The sequence below is a fragment of the Lepisma saccharinum genome, chromosome 18 (genome assembly GCF_977018435.1).
Source record: "Lepisma saccharinum chromosome 18, izLepSacc3.1, whole genome shotgun sequence".
Lineage (NCBI taxonomy): Eukaryota > Metazoa > Arthropoda > Insecta > Zygentoma > Lepismatidae > Lepisma > Lepisma saccharinum.
The window spans coordinates 8,416,046-8,438,524 of NC_139246.1; the positions used below are offsets into that span (position 1 = coordinate 8,416,046).

General features: G+C 38.7%; 1 long non-coding RNA gene across 1 annotated transcript; it reads right to left on the bottom strand.

Moving 5' to 3' along the window:
- Positions 1-491: 491 nt before the first annotated feature.
- Positions 492-15,926, bottom strand: LOC146002712 (uncharacterized). The gene is made up of 4 exons (XR_014443749.1): positions 15,876-15,926; positions 9,921-10,042; positions 6,877-6,988; positions 492-704 (listed from the first exon to the last, which is right to left on the bottom strand). It is a non-coding gene; the product is annotated as an uncharacterized LOC146002712 (long non-coding RNA).
- Between the last annotated feature and the right edge of the window lie 6,553 nt (positions 15,927-22,479).

Here is a 22,479-nt window from a genome sequence, read left to right on the forward strand (position 1 = left end):
GTATGCATCTTTACTCTTTTATGGACAAAGTGAAAGATAGAATCCATTATGTGGACACAGAAACTGTATTTTCTGTTGAAAAAGAATCAGAGCTTTTGATACCTACAGGATCCTACCTTGGTCAACTGACTGATGAGATTAAATATCGATATGAGATCACTTGCTTTTTGGGTGGAGGACCTAAAAACTACGCATACAAATGCAAAACAAACATGATCCCAATGATGTGAAATATGTAATCAAGGTACGTGGGATAACTATGAATTACAGGACACAGTTACAAATTAATTTTGATTATTTCAAACAGCTTGTGAAATGAGAAATTGAAAAGAGAGTAGTTGAAAATCCATGCAAAATCAAAAGAAAAAGTAATTTTGAGATTGTGTCTGAACCTGAAACGAAAACTCACCAGTCCGTCAACACTAAAGGATGTAAACTAGAGAACTACACTACACTTCCATTCGGGATGTAAATGAAACAGTATATCAGATTTTGCTAGATTTTAATTTCACAAATGGGACACCTTTGCTACCCAAATTCTCACGGAGTAGCCACAATCATTATTTTCTTGTTTTACTTTTATTGTTTCTGTTGACGGCGGTAGAACTCTCTTGATTTCCCTATGATAGGCTTATCATATGCGATAGAAGCTGTTTTCTGCCCTCGAACTTCCACATCCCGCAGAGTGAGCACTCTATTTTGATCTGAAAAGATAATGTAATAAATAAATATACTACATGTAAAAATAATTAGTTTGGTATATAAAACGAAAAATGAACAAGTCAAAAGTATGCTTCGCTAAAAATATAGAATATGTATTCTATGTGCCTCGCGAATGCAAATGTCGAAAATATATTTATTTTATAGAGAAAATACATTTCCAGCACATCATCAGTCACATGATACAAAATAATATGGGGCTTTTATCAGTCACATAGTTACACATATTATTTTGTATCTTCTGATCCCATTTCAGTCCCAGAATGATTTTTTGATATGTTTTAGAGTATGGTATGAGGGACCAAATATATTTTTTTCACGATTTCTGGTGATGACATGTTTTGAGATATTCAATGTCAAGGTCACGTGACAAAATTATATTTTTATCCAAAGGTAGGCTTGTTATATATCACTGGAAAGCTTGTTCAATTCCCTGTACAATAAGCTTTATTTGAGCTCAAAAAGGGCAATTTATGCTAACTTTGACCTTGAATAATTTAACAATTACAAGAAGCACAAAACTAAAAATTTTCCTAGTTTCAACTCCCCACATTTCATGAAAATCGGAGATGGTCAGGTTGTGGGCTGTGTTGATTTCATATGGAATGACTCACAAGAAGGTTTGGCATAGCCCTTGACTCTCAATAAACTAAGCAGTGTTCCATTGAATATAAAACAGTGGTAGATTGTAGGTTCGAATTCTGGTCTAAGCATAGGTGAATATTATAACTTTATTCATCATCATCGTCACGATAAGCCAAAGGTGTTGAAAAATAATAAAGCAAAGAATCAATTTGGGTCCTTTCGAGGAAATACACATATTATAATTGCTGTCACATAATAGTGCTGGTTTTGGTCAAACAGTCAGTAAAAACACAATTTTAAATTTTTCACACATTTAAACATTTGCAGGTACTTACAGGCTTCACCATAGCTTTGTTCTTTTCATTTGCTGCAACATTGACGTCTATCTTCTTAGAAAAAAATACAAACACATCCTCCCACTCTCCTCATCTCAACTTAGCTTGTGCTCATATTTTTCGTGTTTCCCTTCAGGATTCTCAATAGATGTAACCATACATTCTCCTAAAGATATTTGTCGGTCTCGGATAAGCAATAGGTACGCTCCACAGTGTATCATTATTTCTCTATGGGATATATTCCTCTCAACAAAAAAATAGTGATTTGCGGCCAGAAAAGGTATCCATCGCTTTTAAGTTAAAACCACATTTTCCTGCAGTTCAGCACATTCACCTGGCAGCAGCTGGGACATCTCTCAAAATTTTCTCAGCAATACTTTTTCCCATGAATATAACAGTTACCCCCTGACTACTTTTCCAAAAACAATTATTTCTTTTACTGTAAAGGTTCACCGGTACAGTTGGGACAGGCTAGCAACTGGCGTGGAACCACCCGCTCTGGTAGCGACGTGCTGTTGCCGGATTGACCTACTTCAGGATTTTCGCGAGCCCACAGAAACACGTGTAGGATTAAACATCTGGTTAAACGGTCAACAACGGGACACTTCCATTGTTCTCATTCCGACTCTGTTCATATTTGAAGGAACAACGTTAATAGGCGGAGAGCTTCTGGCTGAGTGAAGTGCATTTTTTTTTAATATTCAGTCCGATTTCTATATTGAATACTTTTGTGCATGAGCGGGCATTTGCGTGTGTGTTTGTAAGAGTTGTTTGGAGAAATTGTAATGCAATGTCGGAAAGAAGAAAGTAATTGGTACACAGGGAAGAGAAATTATTTTGAACGTACGGGAGTATTTTGAAAGGAACGTGAAAACAATGGACCTATATTACCTGTTGCACAGGTTGTTAAAAGAACAGCAAATGCTACAGGGGTTAATAAGTGCATTGTTTCTAGGATAACATCAGAGAAGTTTGGGAAGTCTAACAAGGAGGAAAATGAACTTCGAACTCCAGGAAAACATCAAGGAAGGCTGAAACCAGTGACAAATCTAGACACGTTTGACTTTGACGCAATTCGTGCACACATTTACCAGTATTACGCTCGCGGTAAAAGTCCAAATGGGAAAAAGGTAGTGAATTCGTTAAAAAAGCAGGATTGTTCAGTGGAGAGAAGACATCGCTTTCAGTTGTTCTCCGCACACTTAATTTTAAGTACAAAAAATTCAAAATACTGATGGAGCGACAAGACATTGTTATTTGGTACTGCCGGTTTCTTTGTAAAATGATTAATGTCGACTTTAACAATGTCATTCCACAAATATGGACTGATGGCAGCGTTTCGTCTTCCGTGAAACAACCTCTCGGTAAAGGGAGCTGTATTATTGTGTGTCATGCTGGCTCGGGTTTGTGGAAGGAGCTTTGTGGACGTTTCAATCCAGGAAAAGTGGTGACTACCACAAAGAAATGGACGCTGAGGATCACATTTCTTGGTTTGTAGAAAAACTGCTGCCAAATATTCGTCCCGGTCAGACAATAATCATTGACAATGCACCATACCATTCAACACAAGTCGACAAGCCCCCCACGATGTCATCCCGCAAAGCTGATATTATAAGCTGGCTGGAACGAAATAACGTAGCATGCGATATGAGCATGAGGAAGGCTGAACTACTGCAGCTCCTTATGTTACACAAACCCCAGTTCCCCATATATCGAATAGACAAGCTTGCAGAAGAAGTGGGACATACGGTGGTCCGTCTCCTGCCTTATCATTGTATGTACAATGCAATCGAACTTATTTGGGCACAGGTCAAAGGGCTGGTAGCACAGAGGAACACTTTGCAAAATTTTAGCCGGTGTAAAAGGTGGCAATTGACAGAACAGGCTATCAGGGATGTGACAGCAGGTAGGTGGCGTTCGGCTATAGAACACGCAAGAAATATTATTTCCAAAGCATGGGAAAATGAGGGAGTTGAAGAGAAGCAAATGGAGGATTTTGTGATTTCACTTGGGCGGGAAGACAGCAGTGACAGTAGTAGCTCAGATGAAGATGGTGATGTTCCAACCAACAATGAAGATGATCTTGGGACAGCGCCACTGCAATGGTAGCCGATAAGCAAAAACAACTGATTCTTTAACTAGTACTTCTGTTCTTTCATTCATTTTTTAAATGTTTTTACATACAGGTAGCTCGAAGCATTAATAACACATGTACCAAATGTATCATTAATGTTAAGGAAATCGAGAAACTGCCAAGCGTTTTGTTGTAATTTATTGAACTCTGTATTGCGCCAGAGCCTGTATTCTCCCGTAGCTTCCCAAATTATCTCACTTCACACACCTACATGTGCCTCCCCGATGGTACAGTGGTATGGTAAGCACCGTCGCCTTGTAATCAAGTAGTCCTGGGTTCAATACCCTGTCGAGGCACATAGTGGTTCGGATCCCACTTCGAACTGCAGGTCCATTCCAGATTAGCCGTAGTGTGCATAAAGTGGACTTTAAAATACCAACTCAATGAATCAATCAATTCACACACAATTGATTTGTTCTTGATAAATTCTTCTCCGTAATACCGTAACTCAGTTCTGTGAAATTCTGTTTTAGAGGTGAATTTTTGTAGGTTCCGCAAAATATAATTTAAAAACGTGTTAACGAAACCAAGTTGTACGTAATTTGTTTATATGTAATTTGCCCTAATTTTCAAGAAATACATTTCATTTGTACGTTCTGAAGCTTCAACAATGTCACAGAAGTATAAATTCCATGTCATTACAAAACAAAGGGTGAGTTTCGTATACAAAAACAATAGGTGGGCATAGCTGCGGTCGGTATCGAGTTGCGAAAAAGACGAAGACCGCGGTATGACAAAGAAGGCAAAGAGAGGCAGCATGAAATCAAAGGAGAACGATTTGCCACAGTTGTTCGTAACACAAGATGCATTTTCTTTTGTAGGTAATTGTGATACGATACAACACAAGTAAAAAGATGCTGGTAGCTGATGCTTGCAATGTACCATAATAACACAAGAGGTTCTTTGAGTGAAGGTTTTAGGTTGCTGTGTAGAGCACGAAGAGAAAATGTTTCATGCTTGCCAGAAACTAAAATTCACATGGGAAGTTAATGTTAACCTACAAGAAACTTCAGATTCGTTAATTTATCACTTTACGACAGAAATAACATATATTAGCATACTGATACGTACATGCTTAATTTCGCGTGAAGTTTTTATTTTTTCCCCGAGCTTGACAACAGCTGATTAGTCTGTCCGCCTGTTTATGCGAACGTGGCAACGCAGAAAAACCCCAGCCACATGGCAGCCAACGAGGAGACAAAATTTGGTCACGTTTTGCATTCTGCTTGCACACCGCTTCTTATCGCGGCCAGACTGTAGTGACCCATCTTTTCATCATTCACAACACAAGGTGATCTCTTCTTGTTCTTGCACCATCAACTAAAGGAGAGACAAAGTCTTTGCTACAAAGACCTATTGTTTATGGCTGCAACCCACCTAACCCTCCGCTCTTTGATTTATGTTCCCAAATTCAATTTAAAGGTCCTTAATTAAATTAACAAGGTTATAATACCAATCACCTTGATTACTCATTCAAAATCTAAAGTTTAATAGATCGTAGAAACATATTGCAAAAAGCCTCCCCGATGCTGCAGCAGTTGCATCACTGCCTTGTAATCAAGGGGTCAGTGTTCGATTCCCTGTGGAAGCACATAGTGGTTCGGATCACACATTAAACGGTAAGTGGAGTCCAGACAAGTATATTTGTGAATAATGCAAACTGTACCTCGTAGAAACATAATGCGAACTGTACCTTCATGCTTACCTCCAATACATAAAACATTTTGTCCAGTATAACTCATATTTTGCGGCGTCCAAACACCGGCGCTCTCAAGGTTGCACTATTGTGAAAAACATGGCCACCATTAATCATTCGGTTTCCTTTTATATAAATATACAAGAAGATTACTTTCATTTACATTTCCCCTTTGTTCTTTTTGTTAATAACAAAAGAACATAATTTTCTCAAACTCCACTTCTAATACAATATAAACCTTCTTAATATACAAAACTTTTCTTTTCATGTACTTTTCCCCTCTCGTTCCTTTGTTAATAACAAAGAACATTATTTATTCACGCTCCACTTCTTTTCATCACATGTCAAACATATCAAACTTGTTTACAAGTTGTTTTGTGAACACGTGTGCAATTGTTTACAACAATAGGGGAAGGGAGAACAATAGCATTTGGATGATTCTACCGCTGATACTACTGACAAGGGAAACCTACATATCACCCTTCATTCCATACTGCATTGTGCTAACTCTTGAGGCATTAAATTACTATTATTAGGTATTTTTACTATGTGCCAATAATTACTTGGACAATGACAGAGAGAAGAAAGATGCAGGCAGCGGAGATAAAATTTTAAGGAGTATCTTGGGGAAGACTAGAAGGGATAGAATAAGGAATGAGGAGATCCAACAGACTGTGGAGGTGGTGAAGTTTCAGGACAGGATAGATCAGGCACAGGTGAGATGGTTCGGACACATGAAGAGGATGGATGCAGAAAGACTACCAGTAAGAGCTTACAATGCACAAGGAGTGGGAACAAGGCCAAGGGGGAAACCAAGATGTCGGTGGAAAGAGCAGATAGTTGAGAGTGTTAGGAGAAGAGGACAAGATTGGAACACTGTGGAAAGAGAGGAGTGGTGGAAGATCAGGAAAAAATGGAGAGGCTTTACTTCTATGCCGACCCAGCCAGAGGCAGGAATTGGTGAAGGATGATGATGATGAGGTATTTCTACATGCAGAGTGCCCCATGATCCTTGATCACCAGTGAAAATTTAGAATTGGCATTTAGAAGCATGGCAATGAAAACATCAAAAAGTTTCTAAATTACATTTTTTGTTTGGTGGTTTTATTTTCTTGAAATTCAGTGCCTATTGGGAGTATTGATTCTCCAAAACACCTATCTAACACATACCCTGTCAGGTTTCAACATATCCATCTTTCTGCTCCAAAGTGGTTATTGGCTTTCCACATCATTGTTATACTTGTGACCGACGGTGCAGCAGGAAAACAAAGTGCAAGACATATGTTTCAGTTATAATGACCAACATTGCGTGATTGGTGTGCCTGTTTCGGTCACTATCGCTAATGTGGAAGAGAATGTGTTAAATGCCCACAACAGAATGTTTAAGAAAAGAAATATACACTCACATTGGCCCGTGGTAATACTAAAAGTTGTTTGTCTTCATCGTTTCACACCAGCTTCTCAAAGTCTGCCAGTGTTAACAGCTTAGTTGATCAGATGGTAGACTGCAGTTTCCAGCTGAAAATAAGGGATCAATTACAATTTAAGAACTAATTTCAATTTTTAGGTACCAAATGTACACATACACACGCATGAACAGTGTGAATAATAAGGTGGTTCGTTTGCAGAGGGGATGTACTATTAAGCCCAATGTGAGTATTTTAAAATAACTCTGGTAGATTGCTATGGTTGAGTTCCAAATGAATGGTTGTGCACTAAATCTAAACATTCTAAATTTCTTGAGATTGTTAGAATGTCCAAACATCTCCTGCATAGACTCCACAATCATACGTCATAGGCCCCAACTAATTTGCTACACTCTTTAACGCTATGTGTAGTGCAGGTGCATCTCAGTGTTGGGTTGGTGCAAGGAAATTTGTGTTTAACCAAGTAAACACTGCGCAAGAATAGCGGTATTAAAGTTCAGGATATTCAACAAATGCCGGATTCCTGCTTTCAACATTCATTTTATTGGTTAGTATGCACCATGTGCTAAAGGTCCCAGGTTCGATCCCTGGCCGGTTCAAATCCGGGAACTTTTCTAACGATGGAAGCGACCCCGGCACCCACCCAGCGTCGAATAACATGGGTACCTGGGGGAAACCCTGGGGGGTAAAGGCAGTCAGGGGCGTGATGCTGATCACATCACCCCCACTCACGACCGGATCAAGAAAGTGTGGGGCGTTACCCCCACACCCCCTATACGCCTTCATGGCGTGGTGCTATGCACAGGGGAGCACTTTACCTTTTTTTTATGCACCATGTGACAATACGTAACACTGTACACCACTCAAGAACATGGTGCAGACATCAAATCAACAAAGTAGGTGTCTCGGTGCAAACACATGAGTGCAAAGAGCCAAAAGGTGCAGCAAACAAGAACTAGGTTCAATTCAACATTTCCAGATGTTTGGATAATATAAAAATGTACCCAGCACCAATCACCAAGTAAGAATAATGGAGAAAGTCTGTTAGCAATCTAGTCACCCATGCTCAAGCTCCTATTCGCACATGTAAGCACTAATGTTACCTAAACAAAAGTTTCATGCACAGTTCGAATCATCTACAGTAAACCTTCGTTAACACAAACTCGCTTAAGACGAACATTCGGTTGATGTGAACAAAATGTTGGTCCCGACAGGGATGTATTATATTTTATAGAAAATTTTATCGGTTAACGTGAATTTCGGTTACCACAAATTACGAACTATTTTTAGTCCATTGCATCATTAGATCTCATTTAACACGAACTTTCAAAGTTTTTCTGTCGTTCCTCTGCTAGGTATTTAAGAAATCGCTCAACAATCTCTATCATCTTGTCAACAATCAACTTATACAGTATTGTAACCAACAGATTCAGATCAACAATGTGTTCAAATGTGTTTTTCTATTCTTTAAAACGTAGCCAGTACGAGTAACATCAAGTTGCAAGCAGTAAGGTGGGAGTCATGGCCAATAGGAAGCAGACAGGTATAGATCTGCAAACAAACCTGAGAATCCTAGAGGAAGTAGATCGTGGCGCATTGAACAAAATGACAATTGCTGAACAGTATGGAACTGCCAAATCTACATTATCTACAATACTTAAATACATAATACGTATTGTAAAGGGTTAATGTGTAGAAAGAACTGTATTGCAACAATAAAATTTGAGTCCCGGTTAGCACAAATTTTTTTAACACGAACTCTTGATTTTTCGGTCCCTTGGGATTCGTGTTAACGAGGGTTTACTGTAATTTGTTACAAAAAATTCAGTATTGATTTGGTAAAATTGGCAATAATACAGAGTAGCCAACTTTGAGAAAGGTTCTCCTACACTGTCATGAAAGATTTACATTCTCCCACATTTCATGAAGTTAAAAACTATATAAAAGTTATTATTACACAAGCAATGGGAAATTGTAACTAGATTTACGAATATTGGAGGAATATTGATGGTCAAATAAGTTGCAAGTGTACCTAGAGCCTCGCACTATCACCATGACTACTTTTTCATTGCACTTACAGTAGATAATGGAGCACAAGTGGAGTATAAAAATCATTTGATACTACAGAGCATTTTAAAAGTCCCTGCACTCAAAGTTTGAGAATTTTATTATAATTTATTTAACTTGCTGGCGTAATCAATACATATACAGGGCTACATGAATATGTAAGAAATGGAGGTCATCATTTATTGGACACAATTTTCAAAACAAAGAAATAATAACGTAAGCACGGAAAATGGCAATTATTTTTGTAGCACTTTTGATTATTAAACCTTGCATTGCATTAATTGTTTTGTTTATAAACACATTTCAAAACCGTCAGCTTTTTCTGCCGGTCCCTGTATTTCTTAACCATATCTTGAAATATACAAAAAATAATTTGCTAACTAAATGTGAGTGAACTACTTTCCGCACGTTCAAATACACAAGAAGAATATTGAAACTAAATTTGAAACAATCATCCATTGCTGTTTTACCTGGTGCCGGATCATCGGGAAATAGACTTCTCCTTTTCTCCACACATCTTTCATACTCAAAATATGCTTCCAACAAAGCAATTTGCTGTGTGTGTGCGCGTGTGTGTGTGTAAAAGGCAATGTTGACAAATTGTGATGGTACATCTCACGCCGAGGACTGTAACAGCGGCATTGCTCTGAACATAAACTCGTTCCTCAAGGTCATACCAATCCCTGACAGGCTTGCCAACTCATCCAGTTGAATGTCTTGGCAACTTCTTTTTTAAAGTATGAGTGCAGGGACATTTTGAACACACTGTATAAATCATACAACCTGACTAGAAGTCCAGCAATTTCCAATGTTGCAACCCTGTCCGTAATATGTAATTGACTAAACAAAATGTCAAGTTTTAGAGAAACCATGGAAATTAGGAGTTTCACCTTAATGACAGATTTTTAACAGAAATCCATGTCCATTTCTCATTCATTAAATTACTCTTCCCTTACCTGAAAGAAAAAATGTCCTGTGATATCTTTATCTTCTCTACCATATCTACTCCGTGCAGACTTGCGAAGACACACAGTCCCTCTCAGTTAGTGTAGTCATCAGGAACTCTCCACCAGAAATGCTGGAAAACATTATCAAAATATGTAAATATATTAACAAAAAACAAAAGAAATTCAAGAGTACCAAGCAAAATATTGCCCACCATCCGTAACTATAAAGTACCCACCTTAAATGTACACAGGCATGAGATTTTAAAGGGATCTGGACCATCTATAGAAACACCGCTGTTTTGAACTCTGAGATTGTAAAACTGAGCGATAGATTGCAGTTTTTCTTTCTCCACTGGGAATTGAAATATGGCCCTCTTAATTACAAGGCAAGAGCATTGACCACTACTTCAAATCTAGGAGGCATAATTGAGAGAAGTGGAGGTATAATTTAACAATACAGGGAATTTCTCCAATTCGTTTGAAATTTCGGATACTTACTAATTTGGGTCTCCTAATCACGAATCTGCAGTTAAAATTTGGCGCTCTTGTGTGGAACTTTCAAAATAACGTGTAGAAGGTTGTGATTTTACAACAGCAAAAAAAAGGCATAATTTCGTTAATAATTCTAATACTCACTAATTATGGAGTCCTGATCATGTATCTGCAGTTAAGATTTGGTGGTCACGTGTAGAAATTGTAAATTAACATGTAGAAGAAGTAAAATAGCACTGTGAAATACGACGGTGATTGTCGATACATAAACAAGGAAGAAGCCATTTTCTCTCATGTGAACAAGTGACGTTTGCAACTCGTTACGTTGCACTCAGAAGGTTGCTAAAGTGTTGTTGTATAAGTGTGACCCGTTATTAGTTACGTTGCATTCAGTACACAAGAAGGTTGATAAAGTGTTGTGCGATAAGTGAGACCTTCAGTTCGTCAGTTGTTCATGTGAGGAAGATGTGCCTTTTGAAGGAAGGAAGTAATGTCCATTTTTCCGTAAGTTTTGCTTTGGAAAAAGCCATTTCCTCTGGTTTCCTTCATATTTGGCATATTTACTAATTGAGGCCTGCTAATGACGAATCTGAAGTTAAAATTTGTCGGAAACGTCTAGAAATTGCAAAATAATTGCGAACCATTGATGCTAGCCCCACAAACCATTGGCACGTGGTTAGATTAGTTTCAGATCCCCGGCCGGTTCAAATCCGGGAACTTTTCTAACGTTGGAAGTGGCAATGGCGCCCACCCAGCATCGAATAACATGGGTACCTGGGGGAAACCCTGGGGGGTAAAGGCGGTGATGCTAATCACATCACCCCCACACATGACCGGATCAAGAAAGTGTGGGGCGTTACCCCCACACCCCTATACGCCTTCATGGCGTGGTGCTAAGCCAGGGGAGCACTTTACCTCTTTTTTTTTTTTAGGTCGTTCTTTAAGTATTCGAAACGCAAAATCTTGCGATAAAAAATGAGCAATTGTGCATTGGCGGTTGCGATCACTGAGCCCCTTATTTTGCAAGTTCCACATGTGAGCGCCAAATTTTAACTGCAGATTCGTGATCAGGGGGCCAAAATTAGTGAGTACGCCGAATTTCAAACACAAATGGAGAAATTCCCGGTATTGTAAAATCGCTCCGAAGTGGAAGAATAGATGAGGAGCTAAACAGAAGAGGACAAAGCATTTAAGAAAATTACTGTAATACAAAGAGCCTTAGAAAGCATTTAAGAAAATTACTGTAATACTAAGAGCCAGCCCTAAACCTAACTAAGAAACCCATTTGAACAACACACATGTGACCTATGGCAGCAGCAGGCTGTAACCAAGACAACAGTACACAAAAGTCTGGTTGCAAGAGAAGAATCATATAGGAGTATACGGAAGTAAAAAACATGGTAAATTTCTCGTTTCGGACAAACGGCTGAAATTTGCTAGTTCATTTAATTTGAATACTCATAATTACGTATTCTGCATTGAGAAACATTGCTGAAGGTGGCATTTTGCTTATTTCATGGAAATAAACTCTATTTGCGACATATCGAGTAAGTTTTCTTAGTTTCTTTTTGCCTTCGGTAACATGCAATATGGCGGTCACAGTTTCACTACTGTACTCGGCATGCAGTGTTTCCACCCCCACTGCACCCAAAAATACCTATGTAGCCCCACAAACCATTGACACACAGCCCCACAAACCATTTCCAGTAAGGTTAGGTTAGGTAGGGTCACGTATAGGTTACAATAGTTAAAAATTGGTTTCGAAAAAAATATGCGTAGCCCCACACACCATTCTCGCATAGCCCCACGAACCATTGACACACAGCCCCACAAACCATTTGTGGAAATGTACCATCTTCAGTCACAAAAACACGTATTTGGAAACACTGACCGGCATTATGTCCTCATTAGAGACTGGATGTTAGGCAAAATGCCTATTCTTGCCTGTTAGAGATATGATGAAAACGAATGTTGCGAAGGCCAGGAGGTAGGGATTAGCTTCATTTAAAGGCAATTTAATTTTGCCTATTTCATACGATATTGCCTATATTACTATTTCATAAATGCCAGATATTGCCTATTTTAGGCATTTTCTATAAAATTGGGACATGACTGAACTCTGTGCATACCATTTCCTGTTCCCAGGATTAGTTTCCGATGCTTCCAAGAAATTTAAAAATAACAGTTAGCGAGTTATTGCAGCTAATAACGACTTGGTCAAATTAAGGACAATTCAACAAGTTCTGAAAGGTGAAAATATACAAACTGAGTTAGATCCACATGTTCTCGCGTGCTTTAAATATGCTCCGGTAACATTTGTGGAGGTTGAAAGATCTTTTTCAATTCTAAAAAATGTGTTGCAGATATAACTTGTCGGTTGATCACCTGAAGAAATACCTTGTTGTGATGTGCCACCACGGTACTAGTTTACTATCCTTCGGACACATTTATTTATTTTTACAGAAGAAACTACTTACCGTAATAAGTTCCTGTAGCATTGTCGAACATCGGGAAAGTGTTTTGTGTGATGTGGGAATGTTTCATAGCTGAAATTCATGTTGTTCGTTGAAAATTAATTCTCCGACGGAGAATAGCTAGCCCCACGAACCATTGGCGCGTGGATAGGTTAGTTCTGTTAGGTTAGGAAACATAGTTAAAATTTGGTGTCGTGTTAGTATCAGGATCTAGAAATTGGAAATAATTGTGAACCATTGGTGCTAGCCCCACGAACCATTGGCGCGTGGTTAGGTTAGGAAACATAGTTCAAATTTCATCAAAACAACGTTGATACACCTTCAGGTATGTTCCGCGAAGCAGATACGTAAGTACGAATGTCAAAAATTGACAAAACGAAAAAATTAGAGGTGTCCGAAGGATAGTACATTTTTACCATATATTTAAATAAATTGCGTACTGGTTGGAAGTAGCCAACAATTTCTTTTGTCAGACTATTGTGTGTAGCCATTATACAATGGAAAATTTTGGGCTGACGTGACTCCTGTTTGCAGTGGTTTATTAAGTACAATATTGGACTGCTGTCTCTAATGATGAGCTCCTGGTTTATTTTAAGCAACTATAAAGAATGTACAGGTATGTTTCTGTATTTTTTAAACACCTATTTCTTTTTGTATGTCTCTCTTCATTATTTTGAGTTAAATTTCATTGCCTTTTTTATTGCCTATTTTGAAAATTATAAGTGCTTATTTGCCTGCCTATTTTATATGTTTTTAGTGCCTAAACATCCGGTCTCTAGTCATCATACACAGGCTACATCCACCTGGAAGTAAATAGATGCAAGAGCTCTTTCTTGCATCGGTCACACGTTTATATCGAAAAATAGATGATTTACCGGCAAAATTCAATGAACGATGCGAGAAAACACTTCCCCGAACTTCCACAAGCATAAAGAAACTGCATTCGGTAAGTAATTTCTCCTGTAAATTTGAATAAATCTGTTTGTCCGATACGAGAAATTTACCAAAAACATTCTCAAGCAAACATGCAGGGACCCAAGTTCCTTTTGTTTTATTGCAATTTCATCATGCTACAAATGCAATTTTAACATGGTACGATTTCAATTTACTCCTGTTAGCTCATACTGCGGAGTTTTAGCAATTACTCAAGATTTTGGTAAATATATACTTTCGTAGTTAGGTCAGGCAGACAGTTTGGTTCTCTTAGCATTAAAATAAAGTTCCTAAATGCATTCTACTAAGGTTCCGATTTACTTCTACCTTAATTCCCACTAGTCTATGATACAGTCGCTTGTCAACTAAAAACACATTGTCCATGGGAAGTGTGCATGTTTGCATAAAGTATTTTTTAAGTTGTTTGTTCAACATAAATAACTTTCTTTCGAAATCCAAACAGTGCTCATTACTTTAAGGAAGGTTCCAATTTCTTGTGACAATGATCGCCAAAATTCTACGACAATTAGTCTTCCTGCTAGGAGAATTTGAAAAAAATCATACAACAATCGGAAACGTTACCCCCTCAAGTACGGGTTAACAGACAAGAATAGAAATTAACCATGAACAAAATATCGATGTACCATGATGCACCGAAATCTGAATTAAACAATCGGAACTTGGGTCATAAATTTGTCTGTATTTGTAAGTGTACAGCTATAGAGTTAAATCTCTCGCCCTTCGTACACATACAAAAATTCTCACATGACTTAGAATTTCATTTACAATATTCCTAAAGAACAGAAAATATACAATTAACAAATGTACAACTTGTGGGGCGGTTAGATTTCTCAATCATTAGCACATGATACAAGACAAATTACATACTTTTACCGGAATTATGTTCTCGAGGCTTCAACATCTACAACTTCGGAATCTTCATGTGATAATGTACTGTAAACCTGATTTGGTTATTGCACGTTTGAGGGGTTTTTGTCGATTCTGACATTTAAAAGTGATTTATATCCTAAAAATGTCGAATTTGACATGTCGACCAATCGGCAATCACATGTTATTGTTTCACAGTGCTTTTATGAATTGCCAAAAGTTGATCAAGCATATCCACCATACAATTTCAAACTAATAGATAATAATGACTTCCTACGAAGATACAATAAAATCTAAAAACTTGTGGGGCGGTAAGGAGATTTCTCAATCACTAGCCCATGTTGCAAGACTACGTACCTTTGGAATCCTCATATGATAATAAACGTATAATAACTAAATAAGTTTTGGTACTATTAAGTTTTACAGTTCAAGGGGGTTTTGCCGAATCTAAAATTTGAGTGGATTTATATCCTAAAAATCTCGGATTTGACACGTAGACCACATGCAATCACATGTTACTATTTCGCAGTGCTTTTATGAATTGCCAAAAGTTAATCAAGCATATCCACCACATAATTTCAAGGTAAGAATTTACAATATAGAGAAAGTCTCCAATTTCGTTAATTTTCGGTATACTAACTAATTTTGCCCTCCTAATCACGAATCTGTTGTAAAAAACCGGGGGTCACGTCTGGAAATTGTACATTTTGATGAAAAATTGTTCGTTAGCGCCAAAAACCATCCACGGGTAGCCCCACGAACCATTCACACGAGGTTAGGTTAGGTTCCATTAGCACTCATTTCACCCCTAAATTCATCGAAAAAATAGGGATCGTACTAGAATTGAACATCATAAATCATTTTCTTGTAAAATAACGGCGTGGTTGGACACAATGAGAGGAGATTACATTTTTGTTCGTAAAACTACGCATATACACCTATATATAAAAAAAATTCAATCTGCTTTTTTTCAAATTTTCAGACGAGACCCCCGGTTTTTTTTTTCAACAGATTCCTGATTAGGTCAAAATTAGTTAGTATACCGAAAATTAACAAAATTGGAGACTTTCTCTATATTGTAAATTCGCTCCAATTTCAAACTAATAGATATTGACTCACTACGAAATATAGAAGTTAAATATATAAATACCCTAAATTACAGCGCTTTAATACCTACATTCGTTCTCTACTTCAAATCTCGCCGCCATATTTGCAAGGAGCAGAGTTGCCAAACCGGATGCCCATAAGAAAGCTAACTTGCATGCATCGATAAACTAGCGCCTCCTAGCTTAGGGAGGGGGGGGGGAGAATATTTTGGCCAGAACGGGAAAATTTCGCAACTTCCCGACCAAGTTGGGAAATTTTCGGGACGGGATATGTTTCAAGTTTGAAATGTGCCGACACTGCGAAAAATCTCGAATTCTACACGTCATTTTCCATTTGAATGATTGCTTCTGCATTTATTTATTTACTTATTGGCTTTATTTTACTTCGCTTTTGTGCCACGTTTGGCTAATTTGCGAAGATGGGGATGAGTGATGATATGATGAAATTGATGAATGGACACTCACAAACATCCATGCCCGCCCAGGCCGGGATGCGAGAAAACTAGCTTGGTGGCGCAGCATTCGTTCGTCGTCTTTTCGTCTGCATGCCTATGGCAACGTCAGTGGAGGAGAAATTTACATGTGGAATGAATATGTCACTTTGGTTGTCGTAGCTTATGAAATGGTAAAGTAAATATGATAAGTTCAATTTCGGTGATTGTTTTCAAAATATTTGTGGATGATCATTTTCCCTTTTTGGTATGCACTTAAGAAATAACGGTAAATGTTATGCAGGTGGTAAGAGATAAAAACCATTTGTTGCGATTGGGCCGCATGGGGGGGGGGGGCAGTTGCCCCACTCTTTTTGCTACTTTTGCTGCTGCACTATGCTAAACATTATGTATGAAGCGGAAAGTAAACTGTCCTTGCCCCCGTCCAGTTTTGATACCCTGCTCCCGTAGTTTTAGAACAAAATCTGGACAAAACTAATAGATATGGTGTATAAATTTATAAATAGGCTAAAGTTAGAAAATGAACTTGTTCTGTTAAATTGTATGAAATTTGTAAACAACTTTTCTTTTCCCATGTGCGTGAGATAGAGAACGAAGGCAAGAACTTTTAATCATTTGCTGTACTACTTGCGTACGCATATAAGGAATTCATTTATCTGCAAACTAATGCTGGATTTTACTACGACTGAGACTGATTAGGTATGATTACTGATTACTTGGCATGATTCGTGATTTGGACAAATTTTGATCAAAAAAAAAAAAGTTGGCAGCTACATTCTGCCGTGCTGTCGCCTAACGGAAAAGTGAACCCAGGACTGTGGGATTCTTCTTCCCCTCTCCACCTCAAATGGAAAGAAAAATGGCAACAGGGCACGACCACTAGTCATAGGGTACTCCAGCTTTCTCATGAGTGATAGTTCTTCCTGTGGTGTGTGAATAAATCACCGAGGTGGGTTGTAAAAAGAGAACGAAATTAACAAAAAACTAGATCGAAGATATCTGGGTGGGGGAAGGGTGGAAATGATATCGTCTAACAACCATAATTGTCTTTTGGCAGATAACACTGTTGAAAAACTCACGCCACACGACTGCAATAACATAAAGATAATCGATCATACATGTACTCACGTGTATTTTCTTCATACCCCGCTCTTGAAGTAGAAAATGTAGCTTTGGGTATGTTTGGTGGAGCCTTGGGGTTAGCTAAGAGGATGCTTCCATGATTTAACATTGTGACAATGAGACAAATGGGGGAATGCCTTGCAAGAATTTTGCTAGCTGGGGTATGCCATACCCCCTAACTTTGGCATCATTAATTCTTTCACGTATATCGCACCAGTGTTTTGAAGTAACTAGTTACAAGTAACAGTTACTTTTTTGAGAAAATGTAACTTTAACTAGTTACTTTTAAAAGTGAGTTACTTTTTTACGATTGAAGTAACGTTTTAACAGTTACTTCTACGATTACTTTGCGACACTTAAATTGCTATGTAAGTGTCATAAATTATTGGCGATATAGGATACAAAGTGAGCTGGAATTTAGTTTCTGCTGTGATATAAAAGTCCATCTTCGGTACAGTCATTCTTGCAAACAATAGATGAAGAGAAGAGAAAGTTGTTGTAGTAAATTTGTCTCCTGGCGGTGGTCAGTCTGTAGGCTCCAGACAGGTGCAGGAATTTCAAGGTTTATCGTATGTTTCATCTCTCATTTGGTAGGCCTGAATTCCAAAGCGATATACACATCTCGGAAGAGGGGTGGATTTTCCAGAAACGGGAAGATAAGCTTCTAGGAGGAGAATTCCTTCCTATTGCTAACAGTTTGCCATTGTCAGTTGTGTGCTGTGAAGTGTCTCTTGTTTCTGTAGTTTGTTCCTCTGTGGTGTTTCTCAGTGAATAACTCCCCCCTTCTGTAAGCAGCATCCGATAGTTTCTTCCTTTGCTATAATATCGGATTAAGCTGAAAAGGGACGTAATGTTTATTTAAGTGTTTTTACGAAAGAATTCAACGATACTGGCAACATTGGTAATATGATCGAAACTGAAGAAGGCGAGAGATAGCAATTTTGCATATAAATGGAAAACAATCCAATTGTTTCCACGTGATTTAATTTATCTCAGTTCCTGATAATTTAAAAATGAAAGTAAAAATATTTCCTGTTAGAATTAGCTTATTTACGATTATTCAGCATTTCTGGATATTTGGAAAAAAGTAAAATATTTTGGTAAGTGCTATTCGTTTAAGATTTAAATGAGAACCCATTTTCTTGAAATAAAAGGTACGATAGATCTCACCATTATTATTGATACAACAGTGAATGACAACACTCAAGTGGTAAACTAACGAATCAGGAAGACCCTAGCCATCATTCTTGCTTGTTTATGTAATCCTCTCAGAGAGAAATGAAGGGGTAAGTTTAAAATGCCATTTTCACCTTCATTAATAAGGCACAATTATAGGCTACTACATTATAATTTTTATCATTTTCTGGTTCACAAGCACTTGAAATTATACAACAAAATTTATTTCTCTCTGATACGCCCTTTATGCGAAAGAGACCTCCCTTCTTAGAATATATTCTACGTGAGTAATATCTCTCTCTCTCTCTCTTGCTATGCAGTTTCTAGAATCCCCCCTCCAATGGACATTCCTGAAGAACAACAATGATAATAAATACAAATGCTTAAGTCGCAGTAGCTCAGGTCAACCTCCGTGGCGGAGTGGTTAGCACAACGCACTATATGTCAGGGGTCCCGGATCCTAGTTCGTTTCGAGCATGGATGTTTGTGTTTGTTCCAATGAGAATACAGAAAACAGAAAATTGGCATACGTGAAAATTGAGAAGATGTGAATAACGGGGATACTACCGCATAGGGGTATTCTTTAAAAAAGTTAGAGTGCCTGACTACCATGCGAGAGACCTCGGGTTCGATCCTCGGTGGGGGAGAACCGAGAATTTTTCCACCTGTTGAAGCGGCTCCAGCGCCCACCCAGCGTCGTATAAAGTGGGTATATGGAGGGCGTAAAGGACGCCAGGGACGTGGTGCTGATCACATCACCCACACCTTCGGCCATGATCAAGAAAGTATGGGGCTCTGACTGCACACCCCCTATACAGTGTTGCCAACAGCACGAGAGACAAACGGGCTAAATCGCACCCAAAATGGAGCTAAATTGATTGATTGATTGATTGATTTAGTTTATTTTACTTCGTGTTTTGTGCCTCTTGGCTAATTTGCGAAGATGGGGATGAGTGATGAAATGATGACATTGATGAATGGACATTCACAAACAACCAAGCCCGACCAGGATTCGAACCCGGGACCCTTGGCGTCGCAGCGCGATGTGCTAACCACTCGGCCACAGGGTCGGGCAAAATGGAGCTAAAATTCACATCGAAGAGGCTAGATTTACAAAGGTGCGGCTGCGTACTGAAAAAAAATCTGGTTCTTAATTCTTGGATGTTTTGGTGCAAAATTTATAACCGATGTGCCAATTACAAATCCCCAGGTGTGCCAATTACAAATCTCCATCGCTTTTAACACTTCAAGATTTTATTTTCTGCTCTCTGAGAAGAAAACCAGATGCCGTGAGAAGCCAGCAAAGCCAGCGTTCGTTCCCATGAAGCCTCCCATATATCACCGCCCCTACTTCAAGAGGGAGGAAACAGTGTGTCCGGCAATAAACTCCCATATCTGTCCTGTACAAATTCATCTAAACTCTGGCTCACGTCAAGATAATTTCGGCCGAGAAGGAGCTAATCACCTGGAACTTCAGGCATTTAAAATTTAAAGGCCCCAAGAAGATTTTTCCCCTCGCTTAAACAAGGACTCTCTGTTCTCGTGAGATGCTGCAGGTGGCCAGGCTCGGATTCTAGACAGTCGCCCTACACATGGTGCTCTCCACGAGATGCATAAATTCCACAACCACCGCCCGCTAGTCTGGCTCATAGACAGCTCAGTGACAAGAAGAATAAGTACAAGAATTTTGAACTTCAACCCCGCCAGAACATTTCTCTTAGTATATCTTCGCTTCGATGCGATTTCGACAGCAAAGGAAGGAATAACTTTACCGAAGTGTCCGAGTTGTGTGGGATAAAATTTGAGCTGAGAGCCATTAGAATTAATTAGAACAGATGTTTTTCATTCCTCGAGATCAGCTCTCAAACAAGGTGCTATTGTGTTTTCATGCTATGCGATTATCGCCTCTCAGTAAGCAATTCTCACCCTTAACCACCCCGTGTGTTACGACTATCGCCCCTACTACAAGAAGTGACCACGTGTGGGCGGAGCAAAAAGTTCAACGACCAATAGAGTGAAGGACAATTCGTCGGAGAACGGAAAGAAAAGACGAAGTAAGGACTTAGCAGAGGCAGTTCGAGAGGCAGTTCGATAGACACATTTCGAGATAGCAGTTCGACATTCACTTTTTAGAGAGACAGTTTTAGAACATTCACAGTTAAAACTTTCAGCACCTTTATAGGTCAAAGAGAAGTTGTTTTCTCTACTCTGGACCATGCATAGAGTCCTAGCTTTGTGATATCAAAATTCTCTAACGTAACTGATTAGGAAATGGTATAGTGTTTACGTGCAGCGCCAACCATCAGCGGTCTGCGCTGCTAGCTTGTTTTAACGTAGTGCATTATGGCCCTCGAGTGTTTTGTCTGGTGTAGGTGACGACCAGAGTTTGTAAGTATTTCTACAGTGATGTATTAAAATATTATGTCGTAACATGTTTAAGTGTTCTGATTTCTGATTTTTCAATTTTTGATTCCTACCTGTAAACAACATTTGGCTTGTAAACGAAGACCGATGTAAAGGGAATTTCATTGTCTTTTTACATTGGCCGGAGCTTGGACCGTAGACACGATGAACAATTCCGTGTCGTAATTTAAGTTGGTACATTTAAATTTCTCCCATTCTTTTTTAAACATCCATGCCATAAATAAGTATTGTAACCTAGGTTCGAACCCTAAAACGCCACCTCATTCTCTTTAAATTGTAATTATTGAACCCCCTAAACGCCCCTCTTATTATTCAAATTTTTAATTATTGATATAAATGGCTTTTCCCGAACAGGGACTAGTTTACAAGCCAAACTTAATGTACCATTTCTAAAATTCTAAAATTGTTCTCAATGTTACAAATTACATAAAGAAATCAGGACACTGCAACAGTTTCTTTTGCATGACACGCGAGTGCACTAACCTCCGCTAAAAATAACAACAAACACTTGTTTGATTTTTTTTTCTCTCTCTTTCTCTCTTTTGTAAACTTGAATGCCTATAACCAGAAAAATGGCACTGACCATGGAAGAGCTCAGGGACACCCTAATGGAAATGCTCAAAGCTAATAGTGAAAAGTTAGACTCGTTAAGTAAGGAAGTGAAAGCAACCAGGGAGGAATTAAATTCTAAAATAGAGGCACAGATAAAGAAATGTGAAGTAACGAGAGGGAAAGTAGACCAATTAGAGAAGAGGGTAGAGAAGTCAGAGGGAGAGAATAGAGAGTTAATTGTTAGGGAGGTGCAGCAGGCAGAAGGTAGGCTTAACAGGGAGGCTGTTAGCTACATGAACTCATTAAGAGATGCCAGGGAACATGAGTTCAATACTTATAAAATTAGCTTTGAGGCCAGAAGTAAAAAAGAGCTAGAAGTGATTAAGCGCAGAGTAGCTGGCATTGAAGAGCTTAATAAGGAAGAGAGTAATCAAGTGAATGCTAGGTTGGGTGAGTTAGAAAAGGGAAATAGCAAAATACTGAATAAGTTACAGAGCAGATTAGATAGAGTAGAGAACCTGTCTAAGAATGTAAAAGGGAAGAAAGATAATAGCGGGGAAATTGCCAAATTAGAACGGGCTATTGAAGACCTAGAGAAAAAATATGAGAGCAACCAGGGGGAGATTAGCCAGCTAAAGATAAAAAGGGAAAAACAGGCAGTTAAGCCTAAGGTTCAATCCCAAAGCACCCCTTATGCTTCCTCGGACTCGGACAGTGATTCCGGGGTAGAGCATAAGCCAAAGCCAAGGAAACGGACTGCCATCAAGTTTGGGGACCTTGAAAAACTCCCCAAATTCAGTGCTGCAAGACCTGAGTACCTAGCCTCTCAGTTCTTGGCAGACATTGAAGAGTCGTTTTGCTTGCTGGGTGTGCAGGAGGAGGATATTTTATCCTACCTGCCAAAGTTACTAACAGGGGTAGCCAAAAACTGGTACCTCCAAGTAAAGGG